The 20,468-nt window shown below is 41.7% G+C and overlaps 15 non-coding genes across 15 annotated transcripts; all 15 read right to left on the reverse strand.

The window, feature by feature from the left end:
• Nucleotides 1-2,338: 2,338 nt before the first annotated feature.
• On the reverse strand, nucleotides 2,339-2,411 carry trnav-cac (transfer RNA valine (anticodon CAC)). Its single transcript has one exon. It is a non-coding gene; the product is annotated as a tRNA-Val (tRNA).
• Nucleotides 2,412-3,165: 754 nt separating this feature from the next.
• trnav-cac (transfer RNA valine (anticodon CAC)) lies at nucleotides 3,166-3,238 on the reverse strand. The gene has a single exon. It is a non-coding gene; the product is annotated as a tRNA-Val (tRNA).
• A 754-nt stretch (nucleotides 3,239-3,992) lies between these two features.
• Nucleotides 3,993-4,065, reverse strand: trnav-cac (transfer RNA valine (anticodon CAC)). Its single transcript has one exon. It is a non-coding gene; the product is annotated as a tRNA-Val (tRNA).
• Nucleotides 4,066-4,819: 754 nt separating this feature from the next.
• On the reverse strand, nucleotides 4,820-4,892 carry trnav-cac (transfer RNA valine (anticodon CAC)). Its single transcript has one exon. It is a non-coding gene; the product is annotated as a tRNA-Val (tRNA).
• Nucleotides 4,893-5,640: 748 nt separating this feature from the next.
• trnav-cac (transfer RNA valine (anticodon CAC)) lies at nucleotides 5,641-5,713 on the reverse strand. Its single transcript has one exon. It is a non-coding gene; the product is annotated as a tRNA-Val (tRNA).
• Nucleotides 5,714-6,467: 754 nt separating this feature from the next.
• trnav-cac (transfer RNA valine (anticodon CAC)) lies at nucleotides 6,468-6,540 on the reverse strand. Its single transcript has one exon. It is a non-coding gene; the product is annotated as a tRNA-Val (tRNA).
• A 415-nt stretch (nucleotides 6,541-6,955) lies between these two features.
• On the reverse strand, nucleotides 6,956-7,028 carry trnav-uac (transfer RNA valine (anticodon UAC)). Its single transcript has one exon. It is a non-coding gene; the product is annotated as a tRNA-Val (tRNA).
• Nucleotides 7,029-7,776: 748 nt separating this feature from the next.
• trnav-uac (transfer RNA valine (anticodon UAC)) lies at nucleotides 7,777-7,849 on the reverse strand. The gene has a single exon. It is a non-coding gene; the product is annotated as a tRNA-Val (tRNA).
• Nucleotides 7,850-8,597: 748 nt separating this feature from the next.
• On the reverse strand, nucleotides 8,598-8,670 carry trnav-uac (transfer RNA valine (anticodon UAC)). Its single transcript has one exon. It is a non-coding gene; the product is annotated as a tRNA-Val (tRNA).
• Nucleotides 8,671-12,781: 4,111 nt separating this feature from the next.
• trnav-cac (transfer RNA valine (anticodon CAC)) lies at nucleotides 12,782-12,854 on the reverse strand. Its single transcript has one exon. It is a non-coding gene; the product is annotated as a tRNA-Val (tRNA).
• A 754-nt stretch (nucleotides 12,855-13,608) lies between these two features.
• On the reverse strand, nucleotides 13,609-13,681 carry trnav-cac (transfer RNA valine (anticodon CAC)). Its single transcript has one exon. It is a non-coding gene; the product is annotated as a tRNA-Val (tRNA).
• Nucleotides 13,682-14,435: 754 nt separating this feature from the next.
• On the reverse strand, nucleotides 14,436-14,508 carry trnav-cac (transfer RNA valine (anticodon CAC)). The gene has a single exon. It is a non-coding gene; the product is annotated as a tRNA-Val (tRNA).
• A 2,212-nt stretch (nucleotides 14,509-16,720) lies between these two features.
• Nucleotides 16,721-16,793, reverse strand: trnav-cac (transfer RNA valine (anticodon CAC)). The gene has a single exon. It is a non-coding gene; the product is annotated as a tRNA-Val (tRNA).
• Nucleotides 16,794-19,005: 2,212 nt separating this feature from the next.
• Nucleotides 19,006-19,078, reverse strand: trnav-cac (transfer RNA valine (anticodon CAC)). Its single transcript has one exon. It is a non-coding gene; the product is annotated as a tRNA-Val (tRNA).
• Nucleotides 19,079-19,832: 754 nt separating this feature from the next.
• trnav-cac (transfer RNA valine (anticodon CAC)) lies at nucleotides 19,833-19,905 on the reverse strand. Its single transcript has one exon. It is a non-coding gene; the product is annotated as a tRNA-Val (tRNA).
• Nucleotides 19,906-20,468: the final 563 nt, after the last annotated feature.

The following is a 20,468-nucleotide window of genomic DNA, read 5'->3' on the forward strand; positions in this document are numbered from 1 at the left end:
CTGTGAGAGGTTTTGTGAGTAGTTTTTTGGACCAATAAGTAATACCTCCGTTTTATCTGAATTTAATAGCAGGAAATTACGCGTCATCCAGCATTTTATATCTTTGAGACACTCTGTCATTTTAGATGAGTTAGTGTTTTCATCTGGTCGTGATGAAATATATAATTGAGTGTCGTCAGCGTAACAGTGGAAATTAATTCCATGTTTTCTTATAATATTACCAAGTGGCAGCATATATATTGAGAATAGCAGAGGGCCTAAAACCGATCCTTGCGGTACTCCATAGTCTACTGACGTTATCTTTGATTTTTTCCCATTTAAACAGACAAAATGAGAACGGTCCGATAAGTACGATCTAAACCAGCTTAATGCCTGTCCCTGAACACCAGTGTAGTTTTGTAGTCGATCCAAGAGTATTTTATGATCTATAGTGTCGAACGCAGCGCTAAGATCAAGTAGGACTAGTATTGAGATACAGCCTTGGTCAGAAGCTAAAAGTAAATCATTTGTAATTTTAACTAGCGCAGTTTCTGTACTATGATGCGGTCTGAATCCTGACTGGAATTTTTCATAGATATCATTTTCTTGCAGGAAAGAGCACAATTGAGCGGACACTACTTTTTCAAGTATTTTGGACATAAATGGAAGATTTGAAATGGGTCTGTAATTTGCCAAGTTATTTGGATCTAATTGCGGTTTCTTAATGAGCGGTTTTATTACAGCCAGCTTGTATATTTTTGGGACATGACCTAAAGATAAAGACGAGTTAATAATATTGAGGAGAGGCTCTTCCACTACAGGTAATAGTTCTTTCAGTAGTTTAGTGGGTATTGGATCTAATAAACAAGTTGTTGGTTTAGATGCAATGATAAGTTTATTTAGCTCCTCCTGTCCTATCGTTGTAAAGCGGTTTATTTGTTCTAGAGGGGCCATAATTGAAGCTGAATCATAAGACACCATAGCGGATTGTACATTTATAATTTTGTTTCGGATGCTTTCTATTTTCGCATTGAAGTAATTCATAAAATCATTACTACTAAACTGTAAAGGTATATTTTGCTCTGGTGATGTCTGTTTATTTGTTAGTCTAGCCACGGTGTTGAATAAAAACCTTGGATTATTTTGGTTATTTTCGATTAGTTTGCGGAGATGCTCAGCCCTGGCTGTTTTTAGTGTCTTTTTATAACGTGACATACTGTCTTTCCACGCGATTCTAAAGACCTCTAAATTAGTTTGTTTCCATTTACGCTCTAAGTTGCGAGTTTCTCTCTTGATAGCATGCGTAGCACTGTTGTACCACGGTGCTTTAATTTTCTCTCGAACCTTTTTTAATCTAATTGGCGCAACAATATCTAATGTACTAGTAAGAATGGTGCTTAAACTGCTAGTCATTTCCTCTAATTCATCTGTTTGTTTGGGTTCACTTTGCAGCTTAGATAGATCAGGTAAGCTATTTGAAAATCCATCCATAGTGGTTGGAAGGATTGTTCTGCCTGGTCTATAACGTGGCGCAACATGACATATTTCAGCAGTACGTATTATGCAAGTCACCATGTAATGATCAGTGACATCATCGCTTTGCGGTATAATATCTATATCAGTTGGATCGGTTCCATATGATATAATTAAATCTAGTGTATGATTTAGACGAAAAGTGAGCTGAGCCCTCCTGTTGTGGCAAACAGTTTAAATTTTCTGCCAAAAGCCAATTGCTGTTTCTGCTCGGTTTCGAACCGAGGACCTTGTTAGGCGAACGTGATGACCACTACACTACAGAAACCTCCTTATGTAAGACATGTGCTTTTTTGAAAATGGCTCCATCCCATAATCTTTCCTGCAAGCATTGTGACAAGCTGTTTAAATTCCACAAACAACAGATAAGAGCTCATTCGGAATGGCAGTCTGCCTACAGCTCTTTGGTACAATTGCCCTCACCTAATTTCAATAGACCAAAAACTTTGTTGCGAATTTCAGCACGTATATTAAAAACCCCTTTACTTGTTTCCGCCCAGTTTCGAACTGAGGACCTTTGGCGTGTAAAGCGAACGTGATAACCACTACACTACGGAAACTTAACTTGGCAGAAAGTCCGACCTCTTTTAGCGTACGCTTGTTCAAAAGCGACTGAAACGATAGACTGCCCACTGTCCTTAAAATGGCAAAAAGCTGCTATTTTTGTTGGCAGACTAAACATTTTTTATTACTATACAGGAAACTTCAATGGTCATTTGTTTTGTTTTAGTCCTTTTCTAAAGAATTTACACCGCAAATCGCCCTGCAAGTGTTCTGACCTGCTCAACAGAAAACCACTCAAAAAATGTTAGCAAAGACCATCCTCAGTTTCCGCCCAGTTTCGAACTGGGGACCTTTCGCGTGTGAGGCGAACGTGATAACCACTACACTACGGAAACTTGCCCTGTAGGTGCAGGCAGAAATCTTCTGGTGCAGGCTTGTTAAAAAGTGTATAAAGGAAAAGTGAGCTGAGCCCTCCTGTTGTGGCAAACAGTTTAAATTTTCTGCCAAAAGCCAATTGCTGTTTCTGCTCGGTTTCGAACCGAGGACCTTTCGCGTGTTAGGCGAACGTGATGACCACTACACTACAGAAACCTCCTTATGTAAGACATGTGCTTTTTCGAAAATGGCTCCATCCCATAATCTTTCCTGCAAGCATTGTGACAAGCTGTTTAAATTCCACAAACAACAGATAAGAGCTCATTCGGAATGGCAGTCTGCCTACAGCTCTTTGGTACAATTGCCCTCACCTAATTTCAATAGTCCAAAAACTTTGTTGCGAATTTCAGCACGTATATTAAAAACCCCTTTACTTGTTTCCGCCCAGTTTCGAACTGAGGACCTTTGGCGTGTAAAGCGAACGTGATAACCACTACACTACGGAAACTTAACTTGGAAGACAGTCCGACCTCTTTTAGCGTACGCTTGTTCAAAAGCGACTGAAACGATAGACTGCCCACTGTCCTTAAAATGGCAAAAAGCTGCTATTTTTGTTGGCAGACTAAACATTTTTTATTACTCTACAGGAAACTTCAATGGTCATTTGTTTTGTTTTAGTCCTTTTCTAAAGAATTTACACCGCAAATCGCCCTGCAAGTGTTCTGACCTGCTCAACAGAAAACCACTCAAAAAATGTTAGCAAAGACCATCCACAGTTTCCGCCCAGTTTCGAACTGGGGACCTTTCGCGTGTGAGGCGAACGTGATAACCACTACACTACGGAAACTTGCCCTGTAGGTGCAGGCAGAAATCTTCTGGTGCAGGCTTGTTAAAAAGTGTATAAAGGAAAAGTGAGCTGAGCCCTCCTGTTGTGGCAAACAGTTTAAATTTTCTGCCAAAAGCCAATTGCTGTTTCTGCTCGGTTTCGAACCGAGGACCTTTCGCGTGTTAGGCGAACGTGATGACCACTACACTACAGAAACCTCCTTATGTAAGACATGTGCTTTTTCGAAAATGGCTCCATCCCATAATCTTTCCTGCAAGCATTGTGACAAGCTGTTTAAATTCCACAAACAACAGATAAGAGCTCATTCGGAATGGCAGTCTGCCTACAGCTCTTTGGTACAATTGTCCTCACCTAATTTCAATAGTCCAAAAACTTTGTTGCGAATTTCAGCATGTATATTAACAACCCCTTTACTTGTTTCCGCCCAGTTTCAAACTGAGGACCTTTGGCGTGTAAAGCGAACGTGATAACCGCTACACTAAGGAAACTTAACTTGAAAGACAGTCCGACCTCTTTTAGCGTACGCTTGTTCAAAAGCGACTGAAACGATAGACTGCCCACTGTCCTTAAAATGGCAAAAAGCTGCTATTTTTGTTGGCAGACTAAACATTTTTTATTACTCTACAGGAAACTTCAATGGTCATTTGTTTTGTTTTAGACCTTTTCTTAAGAATTTACACCGCAAATCGCCCTGCAAGTGTTCTGACCTGCTCAACAGAAAACCACTCAAAAAAGGTTAGCAAAGACCATCCACAGTTTCCGCCCAGTTTCGAACTGGGGACCTTTCGCGTGTGAGGCGAACGTGATAACCACTACACTACGGAAACATGCCCTGTAGGTGCAGGCAGAAATCTTCTGGTGCAGGCTTGTTAAAAAGTGTATAAAGGAAAAGTGAGCTGAGCCCTCCTGTTGTGGCAAACAGTTTAAATTTTCTGCCAAAAGCCAATTGCTGTTTCTGCTCGGTTTCGAACCGAGGACCTTTCGCGTGTTAGGCGAACGTGATGACCAGTACACTACAGAAACCTCCTTATGTAAGACATGTGCTTTTTCGAAAATGGCTCCATCCCATAATCTTTCCTGCAAGCATTGTGACAAGCTGTTTAAATTCCACAAACAACAGAAAAGAGCTCATTCGGAATGGCAGTCTGCCTACAGCTCTTTGGTACAATTGTCCTCACCTAATTTCAATAGTCCAAAAACTTTGTTGCGAATTTCAGCATGTATATTAAAAACCCCTTTACTTGTTTCCGCCCAGTTTCGAACTGAGGACCTTTGGCGTGTAAAGCGAACGTGATAACCACTACACTACGGAAACTTAACTTGGCAGAAAGTCCGACCTCTTTTAGCGTATGCTTGTTCAAAAGCGACTGAAACGATAGACTGCCCACTGTCCTTAAAATGGCAAAAAGCTGCTATTTTTGTTGGCAGACTAAACATTTTTTATTACTATACAGGAAACTTCAATGGTCATTTGTTTTGTTTTAGTCCTTTTCTAAAGAATTTACACCGCAAATCGCCCTGCAAGTGTTCTGACCTGCTCAACAGAAAACCACTCAAAAAATGTTAGCAAAGACCATCCTCAGTTTCCGCCCAGTTTCGAACTGGGGACCTTTCGCGTGTGAGGCGAACGTGATAACCACTACACTACGGAAACATGCCCTGTACGTGCAGGCAGAAATCTTATGGTGCAGGCTTGTTAAAAAGTGTATAAAGGAAAAGTGAGCTGAGCCCTCCTGTTGTGGCAAACCGTTTAAATTTTCTGCCAGAAGCCAATTGCTGTTTCTGCTCGGTTTCGAACCGAGGACCTTGTTAGGCGAACGTGATGACCACTACACTACAGAAACCTCCTTATGTAAGACATGTGCTTTTTCGAAAATGGCTCCATCCCATAATCTTTCCTGCAAGCATTGTGACAAGCTGTTTAAATTCCACAAACAACAGATAAAAGCTCATTCGGAATGGCAGTCTGCCTACAGCTCTTTGGTACAATTGCCCTCACCTAATTTCAATAGTCCAAAAACTTTGTTGCGAATTTCAGCACGTATATTAAAAACCCCTTTACTTGTTTCCGCCCAGTTTCGAACTGAGGACCTTTGGCGTGTAAAGCGAACGTGATAACCACTACACTACGGAAACTTAACTTGGCAGAAAGTCCGACCTCTTTTAGCGTACGCTTGTTCAAAAGCGACTGAAACGATAGACTGCCCACTGTCCTTAAAATGGCAAAAAGCTGCTATTTTTGTTGGCAGACTAAACATTTTTTATTACTCTACAGGAAACTTCAATGGTCATTTGTTTTGTTTTAGTCCTTTTCTAAAGAATTTACACCGCAAATCGCCCTGCAAGTGTTCTGACCTGCTCAACAGAAAACCACTCAAAAAATGTTAGCAAAGACCATCCTCAGTTTCCGCCCAGTTTCGAACTGGGGACCTTTCGCGTGTGAGGCGAACGTGATAACCACTACACTACGGAAACATGCCCTGTAAGTGCAGGCAGAAATCTTCTGGTGCAGGCTTGTTAAAAAGTGTATAAAGGAAAAGTGAGCTGATCCATCCTGTTGTGGCAAACAGTTTAAATTTTCTGCCAAAAGCCAATTGCTGTTTCTGCTCGGTTTCGAACCGAGGACCTTTCGCGTGTTAGGCGAACGTGATGACCACTACACTACAGAAACCTCCTTATGTAAGACATGTGCTTTTTCGAAAATGGCTCCATCCCATAATCTTTCCTGCAAGCATTGTGACAAGCTGTTTAAATTCCACAAACAACAGATAAGAGCTCATTCGGAATGGCAGTCTGCCTACAGCTCTTTGGTACAATTGCCCTCACCTAATTTCAATAGTCCAAAAACTTTGTTGCGAATTTCAGCACGTATATTAAAAACCCCTTTACTTGTTTCCGCCCACTTTCGAACTGAGGACCTTTGGCGTGTAAAGCGAACGTGATAACCACTACACTACGGAAACTTAACTTGGCAGAAAGTCCGACCTCTTTTAGCGTACGCTTGTTCAAAAGCGACTGAAACGATAGACTGCCCACTGTCCTTAAAATGGCAAAAAGCTGCTATTTTTGTTGGCAGACTAAACATTTTTTATTACTATACAGGAAACTTCAATGGTCATTTGTTTTGTTTTAGTCCTTTTCTAAAGAATTTACACCGCAAATCGCCCTGCAAGTGTTCTGACCTGCTCAACAGAAAACCACTCAAAAAATGTTAGCAAAGACCATCCACAGTTTCCGCCCAGTTTCGAACTGGGGACCTTTCGCGTGTGAGGCGAACGTGATAACCACTACACTACGGAAACTTGCCCTGTAGGTGCAGGCAGAAATCTTCTGGTGCAGGCTTGTTAAAAAGTGTATAAAGGAAAAGTGAGCTGAGCCCTCCTGTTGTGGCAAACAGTTTAAATTTTCTGCCAAAAGCCAATTGCTGTTTCTGCTCGGTTTCGAACCGAGGACCTTTCGCGTGTTAGGCGAACGTGATCACCACTACACTACAGAAACCTCCTTATGTAAGACATGTGCTTTTTCAAAAATGGCTCCATCCCATAATCTTTCCTGCAAGCATTGTGACAAGCTGTTTAAATTCCACAAACAACAGATAAGAGCTCATTCGGAATGGCAGTCTGCCTACAGCTCTTTGGTACAATTGCCCTCACGTAATTTCAATAGTCCAAAAACTTTGTTGCGAATTTCAGCACGTATATTAAAAAACCCTTTACTTGTTTCCGCCCAGTTTCGAACTGAGGACCTTTCGCGTGTAAAGCGAACGTGATAACCACTACACTACGGAAACTTAAATTGGAAGACAGTCCGACCTCTTTTAGCGTACGCTTGTTCAAAAGCGACTGAAACGATAGACTGCCCACTGTCCTTAAAATGGCAAAAAGCTGCTATTTTTGTTGGCAGACTAAACATTTTTTATTACTCTACAGGAAACTTCAATGGTCATTTGTTTTGTTTTAGTCCTTTTCTAAAGAATTTACACCGCAAATCGCCCTGCAAGTGTTCTGACCTGCTCAACAGAAAACCACTCAAAAAATGTTAGCAAAGACCATCCACAGTTTCCGCCCAGTTTCGAACTGGGGACCTTTCGTGTGTGAGGCGAACGTGATAACCACTACACTACGGAAACATGCCCTGTAAGTGCAGGCAGAAATCTTCTGGTGCAGGCTTGTTAAAAAGTGTATAAAAGAAAAGTGAGCTGAGCCCTCCTGTTGTGGCAAACAGTTTAAATTTTCTGCCAAAAGCCAATTGCTGTTTCTGCTCGGTTTCGAACCGAGGACCTTGTTAGGCGAACGTGATGACCACTACACTACAGAAACCTCCTTATGTAAGACATGTGCTTTTTCGAAAATGGCTCCATCCCATAATCTTTCCTGCAAGCATTGTGACAAGCTGTTTAAATTCCACAAACAACAGATAAGAGCTCATTCGGAATGGCAGTCTGCCTACAGCTCTTTGGTACAATTGCCCTCACCTAATTTCAATAGTCCAAAAACTTTGTTGCGAATTTCAGCACGTATATTAAAAACCCCTTTACTTGTTTCCGCCCAGTTTCGAACTGAGGACCTTTCGCGTGTAAAGCGAACGTGATAACCACTACACTACGGAAACTTAACTTGGCAGAAAGTCCGACCTCTTTTAGCGTACGCTTGTTCAAAAGCGACTGAAACGATAGACTGCCCACTGTCCTTAAAATGGCAAAAAGCTGCTATTTTTGTTGGCAGACTAAACATTTTTTATTACTATACAGGAAACTTCAATGGTCATTTGTTTTGTTTTAGTCCTTTTCTAAAGAATTTACACCGCAAATCGCCCTGCAAGTGTTCTGACCTGCTCAACAGAAAACCACTCAAAAAATGTTAGCAAAGACCATCCACAGTTTCCACCCAGTTTCGAACTGGGGACCTTTCGCGTGTGAGGCGAACGTGATAACCACTACACTACGGAAACTTGCCCTGTAGGTGCAGGCAGAAATCTTCTGGTGCAGGCTTGTTAAAAAGTGTATAAAGGAAAAGTGAGCTGATCCCTCCTGTTGTGGCAAACAGTTTAAATTTTCTGCCAAAAGCCAATTGCTGTTTCTGCTCGGTTTCGAACCGAGGACCTTGTTAGGCGAACGTGATGACCACTACACTACAGAAACCTCCTTATGTAAGACATGTGCTTTTTCGAAAATGGCTCCATCCCATAATCTTTCCTGCAAGCATTGTGACAAGCTGTTTAAATTCCACAAACAACAGATAAGAGCTCATTCGGAATGGCAGTCTGCCTACAGCTCTTTGGTACAATTGCCCTCACCTAATTTCAATAGTCCAAAAACTTTGTTGCGAATTTCAGCACGTATATTAAAAACCCCTTTACTTGTTTCCGCCCAGTTTCGAACTGAGGACCTTTCGCGTGTAAAGCGAACGTGATAACCACTACACTACGGAAACTTAAATTGGAAGACAGTCCGACCTCTTTTAGCGTACGCTTGTTCAAAAGCGACTGAAACGATAGACTGCCCACTGTCCTTAAAATGGCAAAAAGCTGCTATTTTTGTTGGCAGACTAAACATTTTTTATTACTATACAGGAAACTTCAATGGTCATTTGTTTTGTTTTAGTCCTTTTCTAAAGAATTTACACCGCAAATCGCCCTGCAAGTGTTCTGACCTGCTCAACAGAAAACCACTCAAAAAATGTTAGCAAAGACCATCCACAGTTTCCACCCAGTTTCGAACTGGGGACCTTTCGCGTGTGAGGCGAACGTGATAACCACTACACTACGGAAACATGCCCTGTAAGTGCAGGCAGAAATCTTCTGGTGCAGGCTTGTTAAAAAGTGTATAAAAGAAAAGTCAAGTCAAGTCAAGTCACATTTATTTATATAGCGCTTTTCACAATACAGATTGTATCAAAGCAGCTTCACAGTGATAACATGTAAGTAGCACAACACAGATCAACAACATTGCTAAACACTAAATAAATAACCCCAACTGAGCAAGCTCAAAGCAAGCCAAAAGCAAGGCGACAGTGGCAAGGAACCAAACTCCATCAGATTGGATGGAGAAAAAACCTTGGGAGAACCCAGGCTCAGTCGGGGGCCAGTTCTCCTCTGGCTTACATTCATATTGTTTAAATATAAATATTAAATATAAATATTGTTTATGAATCAAACGGCGCCATAACATATCGCAGGCGTTGAGTCGTCTCATCACAGGCGTTGAGTCGTCTCATCACAGGCGTTGAGTCGTCTCATCACAGGCGTTGGGGCATCCGAAATCCCCGTGAGAGGCTGGACACAAAACTGGACCTGACGAACGCCATTTTTCTCGGGACAAGCGTCCCGAGATAACAGCAGAAAGGCAGATGGGAAATAATTAGCATAGCTGATGTTCATAATAATTTCCGTTATAACTCACAAACTCTCCGTAACCCGAACTCTCCGCAACCCAACCATACGCGCCGACCCGTTTGTCTAAGAGGCTGTCGAGCCCCACTGGTGCGTTAAGCAGTTTCAGTGGCAAACGGTTCCGTATGGCATAACAGAGGACTAGAAGGTAAGCATTATGTGAATGCTTGACTAAAGAGATGCGTCTTTAATCTAGTTTTAAACTGTGTCAGCGAGTCAGAGGCTCGGACCGTATCGGGAAGGCCATTCCAGAGTTTTGGAGCTAAATGCGAGAACGCCCTCCCTCCTTTACTGGACTTCGATATCCTAGGAATGACCAGAAGCCTTGAATTTAGTGATCTTAAGGAACGCGGTGGATTGTAGGGCGAAAGAAGGTCCGTTAAGTACATAGGTGCTAAACCATTTAGGGCTTTATAGGTCAGTAGTAGTATTTTGTAGTTGATGCGGAACTTAATAGGTAACCAGTGTAGAGATGATAAAATCGGTGTTATATGATCATATTTTCTTGACCTAGTAAGAACTCTAGCAGCTGCATTTTGTACTAACTGTAGCTTGTTTATTGAGGATGCAGGACAACCAGCTAATAAAGCATTACAGTAATCTAGTCTCGAGGTCATGAATGCGTGAACTAATTTTTCTGCATCAGAAATAGATAGCATGTTACGTAGCTTAGCAATGTTTCTAAGGTGGAAAAAGGCTGTTCTTGTAACATATGAAATATGATTTTCGAAAGACAAGTTGCGGTCTAGTATAACACCCAGGTCTTTTACTGTTGTGGATAAAGTAACAGGACATCCGTCTATATTAAAGTTGTACTGTGAGAGGTTTTGTGAGTAGTTTTTTGGACCAATAAGTAATACCTCCGTTTTATCTGAATTTAATAGCAGGAAATTACGCGTCATCCAGCATTTTATATCTTTGAGACACTCTGTCATTTTAGATGAGTTAGTGTTTTCATCTGGTCGTGATGAAATATATAATTGAGTGTCGTCAGCGTAACAGTGGAAATTAATTCCATGTTTTCTTATAATATTACCAAGTGGCAGCATATATATTGAGAATAGCAGAGGGCCTAAAACCGATCCTTGCGGTACTCCATAGTCTACTGACGTTATCTTTGATTTTTTCCCATTTAAACAGACAAAATGAGAACGGTCCGATAAGTACGATCTAAACCAGCTTAATGCCTGTCCCTGAACACCAGTGTAGTTTTGTAGTCGATCCAAGAGTATTTTATGATCTATAGTGTCGAACGCAGCGCTAAGATCAAGTAGGACTAGTATTGAGATACAGCCTTGGTCAGAAGCTAAAAGTAAATCATTTGTAATTTTAACTAGCGCAGTTTCTGTACTATGATGCGGTCTGAATCCTGACTGGAATTTTTCATAGATATCATTTTCTTGCAGGAAAGAGCACAATTGAGCGGACACTACTTTTTCAAGTATTTTGGACATAAATGGAAGATTTGAAATGGGTCTGTAATTTGCCAAGTTATTTGGATCTAATTGCGGTTTCTTAATGAGCGGTTTTATTACAGCCAGCTTGTATATTTTTGGGACATGACCTAAAGATAAAGACGAGTTAATAATATTGAGGAGAGGCTCTTCCACTACAGGTAATAGTTCTTTCAGTAGTTTAGTGGGTATTGGATCTAATAAACAAGTTGTTGGTTTAGATGCAATGATAAGTTTATTTAGCTCCTCCTGTCCTATCGTTGTAAAGCGGTTTATTTGTTCTAGAGGGGCCATAATTGAAGCTGAATCATAAGACACCATAGCGGATTGTACATTTATAATTTTGTTTCGGATGCTTTCTATTTTCGCATTGAAGTAATTCATAAAATCATTACTACTAAACTGTAAAGGTATATTTTGCTCTGGTGATGTCTGTTTATTTGTTAGTCTAGCCACGGTGTTGAATAAAAACCTTGGATTATTTTGGTTATTTTCGATTAGTTTGCGGAGATGCTCAGCCCTGGCTGTTTTTAGTGTCTTTTTATAACGTGACATACTGTCTTTCCACGCGATTCTAAAGACCTCTAAATTAGTTTGTTTCCATTTACGCTCTAAGTTGCGAGTTTCTCTCTTGATAGCATGCGTAGCACTGTTGTACCACGGTGCTTTAATTTTCTCTCGAACCTTTTTTAATCTAATTGGCGCAACAATATCTAATGTACTAGTAAGAATGGTGCTTAAACTGCTAGTCATTTCCTCTAATTCATCTGTTTGTTTGGGTTCACTTTGCAGCTTAGATAGATCAGGTAAGCTATTTGAAAATCCATCCATAGTGGTTGGAAGGATTGTTCTGCCTGGTCTATAACGTGGCGCAACATGACATATTTCAGCAGTACGTATTATGCAAGTCACCATGTAATGATCAGTGACATCATCGCTTTGCGGTATAATATCTATATCAGTTGGATCGGTTCCATATGATATAATTAAATCTAGTGTATGATTTAGACGAAAAGTGAGCTGAGCCCTCCTGTTGTGGCAAACAGTTTAAATTTTCTGCCAAAAGCCAATTGCTGTTTCTGCTCGGTTTCGAACCGAGGACCTTGTTAGGCGAACGTGATGACCACTACACTACAGAAACCTCCTTATGTAAGACATGTGCTTTTTCGAAAATGGCTCCATCCCATAATCTTTCCTGCAAGCATTGTGACAAGCTGTTTAAATTCCACAAACAACAGATAAGAGCTCATTCGGAATGGCAGTCTGCCTACAGCTCTTTGGTACAATTGCCCTCACCTAATTTCAATAGACCAAAAACTTTGTTGCGAATTTCAGCACGTATATTAAAAACCCCTTTACTTGTTTCCGCCCAGTTTCGAACTGAGGACCTTTGGCGTGTAAAGCGAACGTGATAACCACTACACTACGGAAACTTAACTTGGCAGAAAGTCCGACCTCTTTTAGCGTACGCTTGTTCAAAAGCGACTGAAACGATAGACTGCCCACTGTCCTTAAAATGGCAAAAAGCTGCTATTTTTGTTGGCAGACTAAACATTTTTTATTACTATACAGGAAACTTCAATGGTCATTTGTTTTGTTTTAGTCCTTTTCTAAAGAATTTACACCGCAAATCGCCCTGCAAGTGTTCTGACCTGCTCAACAGAAAACCACTCAAAAAATGTTAGCAAAGACCATCCTCAGTTTCCGCCCAGTTTCGAACTGGGGACCTTTCGCGTGTGAGGCGAACGTGATAACCACTACACTACGGAAACTTGCCCTGTAGGTGCAGGCAGAAATCTTCTGGTGCAGGCTTGTTAAAAAGTGTATAAAGGAAAAGTGAGCTGAGCCCTCCTGTTGTGGCAAACAGTTTAAATTTTCTGCCAAAAGCCAATTGCTGTTTCTGCTCGGTTTCGAACCGAGGACCTTTCGCGTGTTAGGCGAACGTGATGACCACTACACTACAGAAACCTCCTTATGTAAGACATGTGCTTTTTCGAAAATGGCTCCATCCCATAATCTTTCCTGCAAGCATTGTGACAAGCTGTTTAAATTCCACAAACAACAGATAAGAGCTCATTCGGAATGGCAGTCTGCCTACAGCTCTTTGGTACAATTGCCCTCACCTAATTTCAATAGACCAAAAACTTTGTTGCGAATTTCAGCACGTATATTAAAAACCCCTTTACTTGTTTCCGCCCAGTTTCGAACTGAGGACCTTTGGCGTGTAAAGCGAACGTGATAACCACTACACTACGGAAACTTAACTTGGCAGAAAGTCCGACCTCTTTTAGCGTACGCTTGTTCAAAAGCGACTGAAACGATAGACTGCCCACTGTCCTTAAAATGGCAAAAAGCTGCTATTTTTGTTGGCAGACTAAACATTTTTTATTACTATACAGGAAACTTCAATGGTCATTTGTTTTGTTTTAGTCCTTTTCTAAAGAATTTACACCGCAAATCGCCCTGCAAGTGTTCTGACCTGCTCAACAGAAAACCACTCAAAAAATGTTAGCAAAGACCATCCTCAGTTTCCGCCCAGTTTCGAACTGGGGACCTTTCGCGTGTGAGGCGAACGTGATAACCACTACACTACGGAAACTTGCCCTGTAGGTGCAGGCAGAAATCTTCTGGTGCAGGCTTGTTAAAAAGTGTATAAAGGAAAAGTGAGCTGAGCCCTCCTGTTGTGGCAAACAGTTTAAATTTTCTGCCAAAAGCCAATTGCTGTTTCTGCTCGGTTTCGAACCGAGGACCTTTCGCGTGTTAGGCGAACGTGATGACCACTACACTACAGAAACCTCCTTATGTAAGACATGTGCTTTTTCGAAAATGGCTCCATCCCATAATCTTTCCTGCAAGCATTGTGACAAGCTGTTTAAATTCCACAAACAACAGATAAGAGCTCATTCGGAATGGCAGTCTGCCTACAGCTCTTTGGTACAATTGCCCTCACCTAATTTCAATAGTCCAAAAACTTTGTTGCGAATTTCAGCACGTATATTAAAAACCCCTTTACTTGTTTCCGCCCAGTTTCGAACTGAGGACCTTTGGCGTGTAAAGCGAACGTGATAACCACTACACTACGGAAACTTAACTTGGAAGACAGTCCGACCTCTTTTAGCGTACGCTTGTTCAAAAGCGACTGAAACGATAGACTGCCCACTGTCCTTAAAATGGCAAAAAGCTGCTATTTTTGTTGGCAGACTAAACATTTTTTATTACTCTACAGGAAACTTCAATGGTCATTTGTTTTGTTTTAGTCCTTTTCTAAAGAATTTACACCGCAAATCGCCCTGCAAGTGTTCTGACCTGCTCAACAGAAAACCACTCAAAAAATGTTAGCAAAGACCATCCACAGTTTCCGCCCAGTTTCGAACTGGGGACCTTTCGCGTGTGAGGCGAACGTGATAACCACTACACTACGGAAACTTGCCCTGTAGGTGCAGGCAGAAATCTTCTGGTGCAGGCTTGTTAAAAAGTGTATAAAGGAAAAGTGAGCTGAGCCCTCCTGTTGTGGCAAACAGTTTAAATTTTCTGCCAAAAGCCAATTGCTGTTTCTGCTCGGTTTCGAACCGAGGACCTTTCGCGTGTTAGGCGAACGTGATGACCACTACACTACAGAAACCTCCTTATGTAAGAAATGTGCTTTTTCGAAAATGGCTCCATCCCATAATCTTTCCTGCAAGCATTGTGACAAGCTGTTTAAATTCCACAAACAACAGATAAGAGCTCATTCGGAATGGCAGTCTGCCTACAGCTCTTTGGTACAATTGTCCTCACCTAATTTCAATAGTCCAAAAACTTTGTTGCGAATTTCAGCATGTATATTAACAACCCCTTTACTTGTTTCCGCCCAGTTTCAAACTGAGGACCTTTGGCGTGTAAAGCGAACGTGATAACCGCTACACTAAGGAAACTTAACTTGAAAGACAGTCCGACCTCTTTTAGCGTACGCTTGTTCAAAAGCGACTGAAACGATAGACTGCCCACTGTCCTTAAAATGGCAAAAAGCTGCTATTTTTGTTGGCAGACTAAACATTTTTTATTACTCTACAGGAAACTTCAATGGTCATTTGTTTTGTTTTAGACCTTTTCTTAAGAATTTACACCGCAAATCGCCCTGCAAGTGTTCTGACCTGCTCAACAGAAAACCACTCAAAAAAGGTTAGCAAAGACCATCCACAGTTTCCGCCCAGTTTCGAACTGGGGACCTTTCGCGTGTGAGGCGAACGTGATAACCACTACACTACAGAAACATGCCCTGTAGGTGCAGGCAGAAATCTTCTGGTGCAGGCTTGTTAAAAAGTGTATAAAGGAAAAGTGAGCTGAGCCCTCCTGTTGTGGCAAACAGTTTAAATTTTCTGCCAAAAGCCAATTGCTGTTTCTGCTCGGTTTCGAACCGAGGACCTTTCGCGTGTTAGGCGAACGTGATGACCAGTACACTACAGAAACCTCCTTATGTAAGACATGTGCTTTTTCGAAAATGGCTCCATCCCATAATCTTTCCTGCAAGCATTGTGACAAGCTGTTTAAATTCCACAAACAACAGAAAAGAGCTCATTCGGAATGGCAGTCTGCCTACAGCTCTTTGGTACAATTGTCCTCACCTAATTTCAATAGTCCAAAAACTTTGTTGCGAATTTCAGCATGTATATTAAAAACCCCTTTACTTGTTTCCGCCCAGTTTCGAACTGAGGACCTTTGGCGTGTAAAGCGAACGTGATAACCACTACACTACGGAAACTTAACTTGGAAGACAGTCCGACCTCTTTTAGCGTACGCTTGTTCAAAAGCGACTGAAACGATAGACTGCCCACTGTCCTTAAAATGGCAAAAAGCTGCTATTTTTGTTGGCAGACTAAACATTTTTTATTACTCTACAGGAAACTTCAATGGTCATTTGTTTTGTTTTAGTCCTTTTCTAAAGAATTTACACCGCAAATCGCCCTGCAAGTGTTCTGACCTGCTCAACAGAAAACCACTCAAAAAATGTTAGCAAAGACCATCCACAGTTTCCGCCCAGTTTCGAACTGGGGACCTTTCGCGTGTGAGGCGAACGTGATAACCACTACACTACAGAAACCTCCTTATGTAAGACATTTGCTTTTTCGAAAATGGCTCCATCCCATAATCTTTCCTGCAAGCATTGTGACAAGCTGTTTAAATTCCACAAACAACAGATAAGAGCTCATTCGGAATGGCAGTCTGCCTACAGCTCTTTGGTACAATTGCCCTCACCTAATTTCAATAGTCCAAAAACTTTGTTGCGAATTTCAGCACGTATATTAAAAACCCCTTTACTTGTTTCCGCCCAGTTTCGAACTGAGGACCTTTGGCGTGTAAAGCGAACGTGATAACCACTACACTACGGAAACTTAACTTGGCAGAAAGTCCGACCTCTTTTAGCGTACGCTTGTTCAAAAGCGACTGAAACGATAGACTGCCCACTGTCCTTAAAATGGCAAAAAGCTGCTATTTTTGTTGGCAGACTAAACATTTTTTATTACTATACAGGAAACTTCAATGGTCATTTGTTTTGTTTTAGTCCTTTTCTAAAGAATTTACACCGCAAATCGCCCTGCAAGTGTTCTGACCTGCTCAACAGAAAACCACTCAAAAAATGTTAGCAAAGACCATCCTCAGTTTCCGCCCAGTTTCGAACTGGGGACCTTTCGCGTGTGAGGCGAACGTGATTACCACTACACTACGGAAACATGCCCTGTAGGTGCAGGCAGAAATCTTCTGGTGCAGGCTTGTTAAAAAGTGTATAAAGGAAAAGTGAGCTGAGCCCTCCTGTTGTGGCAAACAGTTTAAATTTTCTGCCAGAAGCCAATTGCTGTTTCTGCTCGGTTTCGAACCGAGGACCTTTCGCGTGTTAGGCGAACGTGATGACCACTACACTACAGAAACCTCCTTATGTAAGACGTGTGCTTTTTCGAAAATGGCTCCATCCCATAATCTTTCCTGCAAGCATTGTGACAAGCTGTTTAAATTCCACAAACAACAGATAAAAGCTCATTCGGAATGGCAGTCTGCCTACAGCTCTTTGGTACAATTGCCCTCACCTAATTTCAATAGTCCAAAAACTTTGTTGCGAATTTCAGCACGTATATTAAAAACCCCTTTACTTGTTTCCGCCCAGTTTCGAACTGAGGACCTTTGGCGTGTAAAGCGAACGTGATAACCACTACACTACGGAAACTTAACTTGGCAGAAAGTCCGACCTCTTTTAGCGTACGCTTGTTCAAAAGCGACTGAAACGATAGACTGCCCACTGTCCTTAAAATGGCAAAAAGCTGCTATTTTTGTTGGCAGACTAAACATTTTTTATTACTCTACAGGAAACTTCAATGGTCATTTGTTTTGTTTTAGACCTTTTCTTAAGAATTTACACCGCAAATCGCCCTGCAAGTGTTCTGACCTGCTCAACAGAAAACCACTCAAAAAAGGTTAGCAAAGACCATCCACAGTTTCCGCCCAGTTTCGAACTGGGGACCTTTCGCGTGTGAGGCGAACGTGATAACCACTACACTACAGAAACATGCCCTGTAGGTGCAGGCAGAAATCTTCTGGTGCAGGCTTGTTAAAAAGTGTATAAAGGAAAAGTGAGCTGAGCCCTCCTGTTGTGGCAAACAGTTTAAATTTTCTGCCAAAAGCCAATTGCTGTTTCTGCTCGGTTTCGAACCGAGGACCTTTCGCGTGTTAGGCGAACGTGATGACCAGTACACTACAGAAACCTCCTTATGTAAGACATGTGCTTTTTCGAAAATGGCTCCATCCCATAATCTTTCCTGCAAGCATTGTGACAAGCTGTTTAAATTCCACAAACAACAGAAAAGAGCTCATTCGGAATGGCAGTCTGCCTACAGCTCTTTGGTACAATTGTCCTCACCTAATTTCAATAGTCCAAAAACTTTGTTGCGAATTTCAGCATGTATATTAAAAACCCCTTTACTTGTTTCCGCCCAGTTTCGAACTGAGGACCTTTGGCGTGTAAAGCGAACGTGATAACCACTACACTACGGAAACTTAACTTGGAAGACAGTCCGACCTCTTTTAGCGTACGCTTGTTCAAAAGCGACTGAAACGATAGACTGCCCACTGTCCTTAAAATGGCAAAAAGCTGCTATTTTTGTTGGCAGACTAAACATTTTTTATTACTCTACAGGAAACTTCAATGGTCATTTGTTTTGTTTTAGTCCTTTTCTAAAGAATTTACACCGCAAATCGCCCTGCAAGTGTTCTGACCTGCTCAACAGAAAACCACTCAAAAAATGTTAGCAAAGACCATCCACAGTTTCCGCCCAGTTTCGAACTGGGGACCTTTCGCGTGTGAGGCGAACGTGATAACCACTACACTACAGAAACCTCCTTATGTAAGACATTTGCTTTTTCGAAAATGGCTCCATCCCATAATCTTTCCTGCAAGCATTGTGACAAGCTGTTTAAATTCCACAAACAACAGATAAGAGCTCATTCGGAATGGCAGTCTGCCTACAGCTCTTTGGTACAATTGCCCTCACCTAATTTCAATAGTCCAAAAACTTTGTTGCGAATTTCAGCACGTATATTAAAAACCCCTTTACTTGTTTCCGCCCAGTTTCGAACTGAGGACCTTTGGCGTGTAAAGCGAACGTGATAACCACTACACTACGGAAACTTAACTTGGCAGAAAGTCCGACCTCTTTTAGCGTACGCTTGTTCAAAAGCGACTGAAACGATAGACTGCCCACTGTCCTTAAAATGGCAAAAAGCTGCTATTTTTGTTGGCAGACTAAACATTTTTTATTACTATACAGGAAACTTCAATGGTCATTTGTTTTGTTTTAGTCCTTTTCTAAAGAATTTACACCGCAAATCGCCCTGCAAGTGTTCTGACCTGCTCAACAGAAAACCACTCAAAAAATGTTAGCAAAGACCATCCTCAGTTTCCGCCCAGTTTCGAACTGGGGACCTTTCGCGTGTGAGGCGAACGTGATTACCACTACACTACGGAAACATGCCCTGTAGGTGCAGGCAGAAATCTTCTGGTGCAGGCTTGTTAAAAAGTGTATAAAGGAAAAGTGAGCTGAGCCCTCCTGTTGTGGCAAACAGTTTAAATTTTCTGCCAGAAGCCAATTGCTGTTTCTGCTCGGTTTCGAACCGAGGACCTTTCGCGTGTTAGGCGAACGTGATGACCACTACACTACAGAAACCTCCTTATGTAAGACGTGTGCTTTTTCGAAAATGGCTCCATCCCATAATCTTTCCTGCAAGCATTGTGACAAGCTGTTTAAATTCCACAAACAACAGATAAAAGCTCATTCGGAATGGCAGTCTGCCTACAGCTCTTTGGTACAATTGCCCTCACCTAATTTCAATAGTCCAAAAACTTTGTTGCGAATTTCAGCACGTATATTAAAAACCCCTTTACTTGTTTCCGCCCAGTTTCGAACTGAGGACCTTTGGCGTGTAAAGCGAACGTGATAACCACTACACTACGGAAACTTAACTTGGCAGAAAGTCCGACCTCTTTTAGCGTACGCTTGTTCAAAAGCGACTGAAACGATAGACTGCCCACTGTCCTTAAAATGGCAAAAAGCTGCTATTTTTGTTGGCAGACTAAACATTTTTTATTACTATACAGGAAACTTCAATGGTCATTTGTTTTGTTTTAGTCCTTTTCTAAAGAATTTACACCGCAAATCGCCCTGCAAGTGTTCTGACCTGCTCAACAGAAAACCACTCAAAAAATGTTAGCAAAGACCATCCACAGTTTCCGCCCAGTTTCGAACTGGGGACCTTTCGCGTGTGAGGCGAACGTGATAACCACTACACTACGGAAACTTGCCCTGTAGGTGCAGGCAGAAATCTTCTGGTGCAGGCTTGTTAAAAAGTGTATAAAGGAAAAGTGAGCTGAGCCCTCCTGTTGTGGCAAACCGTTTAAATTTTCTGCCAAAAGCCAATTGCTGTTTCTGCTCGGTTTCGAACCGAGGACCTTGCTAGGCGAACGTGATGACCAGTACACTACAGAAACCTCCTTATGTAAGACATGTGCTTTTTCGAAAATGGCTCCATCCCATAATCTTTCCTGCAAGCATTGTGACAAGCTGTTTAAATTCCACAAACAACAGATAAGAGCTCATTCGGAATGGCAGTCTGCCTACAGCTCTTTGGTACAATTGCCCTCACCTAATTTCAATAGTCCAAAAACTTTGTTGCGAATTTCAGCACGTATATTAAAAACCCCTTTACTTGTTTCCGCCCAGTTTCGAACTGAGGACCTTTGGCGTGTAAAGCGAACGTGATAACCACTACACTACGGAAACTTAACTTGGAAGACAGTCCGACCTCTTTTAGCGTACGCTTGTTCAAAAGCGACTGAAACGATAGACTGCCCACTGTCCTTA

Source organism: Pimephales promelas, chromosome 3 (genome assembly GCF_988280905.1).
Source record: "Pimephales promelas chromosome 3, fPimPro1.hap1.1, whole genome shotgun sequence".
Classification (NCBI taxonomy): domain Eukaryota; kingdom Metazoa; phylum Chordata; class Actinopteri; order Cypriniformes; family Leuciscidae; genus Pimephales; species Pimephales promelas.